Source organism: Opisthocomus hoazin, chromosome 1, assembly GCF_030867145.1.
Source record: "Opisthocomus hoazin isolate bOpiHoa1 chromosome 1, bOpiHoa1.hap1, whole genome shotgun sequence".
NCBI classification, from domain to species: domain Eukaryota; kingdom Metazoa; phylum Chordata; class Aves; order Opisthocomiformes; family Opisthocomidae; genus Opisthocomus; species Opisthocomus hoazin.
Window position 1 is genome coordinate 116,266,537 of NC_134414.1, and position 6,334 is coordinate 116,272,870.

Below are 6,334 nucleotides of genomic sequence, written 5' to 3' on the forward strand. Positions count from 1 at the left end.
GCATGAATGAGCAATAAGCAAAGCACATTTATTTCAACTAATAATAGGAAGCCTTAATCTTTTGACTGCAACACTGAAAGAAGAGCTTGCAATCAAAAAACACATAAGGTTTTTAACCAATGAACCTGGGTTGAATTTTAAAGACGGGTTAGAAGTTCAAGTGGGCTTGGGTTGATGGCAAGAGCCAGCTCAGTTTTGTCTGATTTTAACTGAAGCAAATTGATGCTCGTAGAGGCTTTTATAGTCACCAGCTTGTCAATATGGTAATAGCATAGTTTGAAATTGCTGGTTTGGTTGACAAATAGATCTGTGTCTTGTCGGCACAGAAATGAAACCCAGCATCATGCCAATGAACAACCCTGTGCACAGGCAGCTTTGGATTGCTGAGCAAGAGCGGGGCCAAAATGGAACCCTACAGAGCATGAGAAATAAATGCTGTAGGAGAAGGACACAAATTACCCTTGAAAACATAATGCAGGTAACTGTTGGATAAATATGATTTAAGCCAATTTAGAACTGTGCCAAACAGGAAGATGAAGTCCCTCAGGCATTCAAGAAGAACATTAAGATCTAGCAAAATGAGAGTAGCTGGAGGATGAGAACCTGTCTTTAGGAGAAGATTACGTTCATTGCTGTGTTGCTGAAAATTTTAAATAGTAAAGAAACCCACCCAAAATACAGAATTTGATTCCATACTCACTGAAGCCAATGGCAAATCTTTTACATATTTTGTTAATGCTGGATCGTGGGGATGTGAAATAAGATAGTAATTCATGGAGGGATTTTATGCTCTGTGTCGTGTATCAACATAGCTCTTTTTTCAATATAACAAACAGAATTTGTGCGTGGTGTTGCATCTATTTTGAATTCCAGCAACTAAATAATGATTGTTACTGTTATTCATTTAACCCCAGAAGAGGCAAGAAAAAGACAATTAATTGGGTCAAATGTTGTGCAATTCTGATTTTTATCAATTTTTAAGAATTTGAGAAAATGTTCAACAGGTTACTTTTTATCTGCTGGTGTGCAGAACCATCATGTTGATGAAAATGTTCACTGATATTTCAACTCTTAGTGAAGAGATAGAGGAAAGAAGGAAGGAAAACTTGTAAGGGAACAGCTGTACAATAGGAGGAAAGGTTGAATATCCTCCTCTTTTCCATGGTCCAGACTGTGCAATTTACCCCACAATTTTTTAAAAAAACAGAATTTGTTTTTGGATGTGAAGGTGGGAACTGGGAACAAGCTGATGAGTCAAATATAATTACATGTCTTCATGTTATGATTTACAGTGTATTTTACTCATAAATCCAGTACAGCTTATTACTAGAATCACAGTAGATCTCTGATACTGGGAAAGAAAATTTCAGTAGAGAATAGTGAGAGTCATAACACAGTAAATTGTTTCTACCTTTTCTTTTTCTTTATACAAAGGAGACGAAAAAAATGTATTTACAATTGAAGGAATAACTCTGGAAAACACATGAAACTATTTATTTCAAAAAGCCAAGAATTAATCTGAATTGTTACTTCATTTATTACCTTTCTTTAAGCATCCATATGAGCCATATCAATCAGATAGTGTGAGCAGAAAATTACAAATAACTAGTACAAAAAGTGACTTTGGAGAGTTGAAGAATAGTTTCTGGATTTAATTAATTTATATTGTGTTGACCTGGTAAATTTAACTGCTTTTTAATGATCTGTTACATAATTGTGAATAGTGATCACCTTTTCAAGAGTTTCAATCGGCTCTAGACAAACCACACACACACTTTCTGTTTTTTTCAAATGTATTTCTTTAAAGTAACCTTTTTTGTACATTTCTGTTGGCAGACAATGCTCAGAGCCAGTAAAATATTTACAAGCTATTAGGGATACAGAATGTAACATATTTTAGAAGATACCTGTAAGGAGTTATGTGAGTCCTTGCCCTTTTAATAAGAAAGTTAGCAATAGTGTTAAAGAACTGATGTATCAAGAGTTTCAGTATTATTCACATTAAAGAAGGGATTTTAGGGAATGGAGCAATTTTACATAGAGTTTGTCAGAAAAACATGGATCCGTTTGCATTTGTATGATAGTTCTTGGAGTGTTTTATCAAGACAACAACATTAAGGTCCTGGCTTCTGAAATGAATAGTACAGTGGGCAATAATTATAACAATATTGGAGGAACTAAAATGTTGCTTCTCAGTCCAAACAAACATGAAACAAAACTTTCAAATTATGCATAAAATGTAATTATTTTTCTCCACTCAAGCTTTCACTTCAACAAAGTTGTTTTGGCCATTGTAATGCAGCAAAATGGATGTTGTTCAAATGAAGAATGTAACCCAGATACTCCCTGTGCTGAGTCATCAAAATTCAGCATGAATTTTCTTCTCCATAGAAAACAAATTAATGTATTTTTATTATATATTAGACAAGAGAAAAGAGATGCAATTATGTCAAAATTAGAATTACATATATTTAGAAACAGGTTATCGTATCTGCTCTTTATATATGGATGTATCCCCATGTTCTTTCTCTTTGGTTTTCAAAGCAAGAGCAATCTTGGCTAGGCAGTTCTCCAAAATACATGCAAAAAGTAGCAAGAGAAATTTTCCAGCTCTATGAGGGGACGTAACTTACGTGAACATAACTGTTGCTACCTGTTTTATGGTGAGCTGAGTCACTCCTGTGCCTCTGCCAACTTTATGTCACATGTGAAATACTTGTATGATGAGCAACAGCATCAAAGCTGGATTTGTTATACGTCTAACATTTAGTGAAGCTAATGACTAGTAAACCTAGATATTTGTATGCTAATAAAAATATGCAAAGAGCTACAGTTGGATCAGTTATAAAAGCCGAGCTAATTTGATTCTGGCAAACTGATCACATAAAATACAATCAAGCAGAAACTTATCTAAGCTTATATGGCCCAGTGATTTCTGTTCCTTATATTTTTTGATACGTAATTTAAATAGATTTTCCCATTAGGCACCTGTAGGTAAACAGAACCAGTAAACACTTGTGACTAAATCCGTGACATTAATTCGTGAGCACCGATTTTTTGGAGAATATTTAATCCTTACAACGGGGGCCATGTTTTCCACAGAGCCACCCTTTAGGTACCTAGCCAAAGAAGCCAGATTTTTTTCAGGATTTCTTAGTTGTTACTTTTCTGGGGGCTTTCATGAGTGACGTTAGGAAATGTTGGGTAGTAGTCCGCACTTTCTCTTTCCGTTATGTTTTTGTGCATTTGTGGAAATTGTTAAGTGTAGGTTTTTTCAAGATAATATTTTTTTTCTTTTCATTGTAAAACAAGAAAATGATAAAGATCTTCAGTACTTTTGTATTACAATAATTTTCTGAGGCTAACCTATTTCCTTCACCTCTCCCTCCAACTCTCACAATGAAAAAAAAGAAAGAAAGAAAACAATCAGCAACTTAGAAAAAAAAAGTTACAGACAAATGGAAAAGATAAGATGCTACTTTGGCATTTAAAACACTGGTATTGTATTATTTAATCGGTAAAAGGTCCATTCTTCTGAGGTATGAGGGCTGAGCTGGATAAAGTAAGGTAGCCTGTCCAATATTAGCAATTTGATCTTTACACTCTGGTGTAACTGAAATCAGATAAACCTGGAGTTGCTTGTTTTCCTTTTATTTGTTCTTAAGTAAAACAAGCTATTATTTATTATTTTTCTTATAAATGGAAAAAACTAATAAAGAAATTAAAAGTAGAGTTGATGTCACTCAAGCAAACGTTTCAAGTTAGTGGATGGGTAGAACCAGAGCTTAAGTTTATTAAAATAAGTTGTATTTTATATTGTTGGTTTTCCATGAAAGGGTCACCTGTCCATAAGCGAGTATGTGAGTAGGTAAGTATATTTAATAAAAATATACAAGATACACAGCTTAGCTTAACACGGCAGTTTCGTTTACTTGAGTCAGAGCACTTAAGACCATTTATTCTGAAGAATATTATTACAATTTTAATATGTAATTAAAGTGTTCACATATTGTAAAACATTTGCCCAGTGCCTATATTACTTTGCAGGGAAAACACGGGACACTTTAGCTTTGCTTTTTTAGCTGTTTCCTAGTGGTCCTTTCCAGAACTTTATTCATTTGCAGCATGCTACAGGCTGCCAGATCGCCGCATGTATAATTTGTACGTACTGTTCGTTTCATTTTAGAACATACTGTTTCAACAACACGGCTTGTGTCATCATGAGAACCATGACAAAGGGTTATCCAGATTTCATGAGAGCCAGACAGAAAAATGGGGCTGTGAAGCATTATTGTTACTGAGAGCAACTTCTAAAGGCAGACTGTGAGAGGGCACGATTCTTCAGTCCTTATTCAATCTGTCACTGCTGACTCGGGGAACACCTTTGTCACAGAAAAGGGGAGAACATGAAGTCTGAAAGGAATATGCATGTTCTGGACAGTTTCAGCTACATGCATATGACCTTCTCAAATGTTCTCTCTGCATCGTCATCGACCCACAGGTGGTAACAGTATTTTGATACTGTTGTACCCGCTCTGTTGGTACTTTCTTGTGTCAGTTTGGGAGTAGTAAATCCAGGCTGGTTATTTTCTGGACATGCCTTCACACTACCAGGAACGTGACTCATCAGAGCAACGTTCTCAGAAGTATATTTTTCATCTTTGTTTGTGCGAGTGGGATGAAATTGCAGAAAATTCACAAGTACAGGATGTGTTCTTCTGGCTAAAACCACCAGTATTTTATTCTGGTAAAATATTAACACTTAATGTAAAGTAGTCATACCAACTCAGCATACATTACTTTGAATCGTCCATGAAAGATGTTACAGGGGCTGAAAGTAGTGTTTATTTCCTGCCACTAAATATAAGACCCAACCTGTTAGTTCCTCTCTGTGGTCAAAAAATGCACACCCCCAACCCAAAAACGCATACGCACCCCAGCTCATGCCTCAGAACAGATACGGTGCGCTCAAGGCATGGCCTAAACTCACCAGATGCTGCAAGCATATGATTCCTCCATGAGAGTTTATACGGTACAGCTGTCTTTAAATGGCTCATAATTGAAAAGACTCTAGCATCTGGTCCTTTGCTTATGACTCTCAGATCAAATAGTCGTGATCTGAAGTCTACTTTTAAATAATGCAGGAAAAAAAGGAACTTGAGGCGCTGAGGGTACATTTCTCTCAGATGACCTGCTTCGAAGTACTTGTAAAAATACAAGTAAACTGTGTAATTAAAAAAAAAGAAGAAGCAGAAAACAACACCAGTGGGGAACGACATGAGTCGTGTAAGCACACAAATGCCTTTGTCGTTTTAAATGTAGGTAGATAAAGTAACAAGCGGTACGTACTCTTGATACCTGCCAGTTGCATAGAGAGTCTATTACTCCTGCCTTTACACATTACTGTGTAGTTCAGCTCCAGCTCCAGCCGTTGCAGGCTCACTGCTGTCACGAGTGAAGCAGGACACGCGCCGTGGTAGAACCCTGCAGAAACCCTTCCCCTGGACCAGCTGACCGTGCGTCGGTGGGGGGTGGACTAGATGACCCACAGAGGTCCCTTCCAACCCCTAACATTCTGTGATTCTGTGATTCTGTGACACTCGTAGGCTTCCCACTGAATTCAGCGAGTCCTACCTCGCACTCCAGAGGAAAGGCAGACTTTTCCACCTTGCTACTTCAGATGTACGTATGAACAGTTAGATTATTATGATCTGTTTAGGCAAAGCTCCTCTGAAGGCAATTATTGAATAAATAAGGATCATAATGATTCTGTCTTTTTGTTTGTTTGTTTCATTTATTTTGTGTGCCTACACAATTTCAGAAATATCAGGTGATTTCATCCTCTGTGGAGGCACCTTAGAAATAGTGGGTAATCTGACATATTACGTGGACAGGACTAGGCTGAGTTAAGGATGGAATTTCATTATTTGTCTATGTAAGGCTGACAAACCATTTCAGAGTAAGATTTATCCTGGAAACGAAATTCTGTAAAGCCAGCTAGCTTCCCAACCACATCCTAAGCCTATCTTATCATGACTGGATGCCACAGAGCGAGCACTTAATTAGTTTGATTGAAAAAGAGAGTTTCAGAGCTGTTAGTTTTTTGAGAGGCTGAAGTAGCCGTAAAGGAAAATCAAAACAAGAGCAACTGTAGTTCACTCAAGCTCTTCAAAGCACTTTATGTGATTTAAAAATAGCTAGCATTAGCTTAAAAATGTTTGGGAAATCATATAACAGCATTTTCATTTTCTTTTTGAAAACAGTATGTGTCTTGTTACCGCATGGCACAGACCTATGAGTTTTACTTCAGCAAGATAAAGACAAAGCTTCGTTC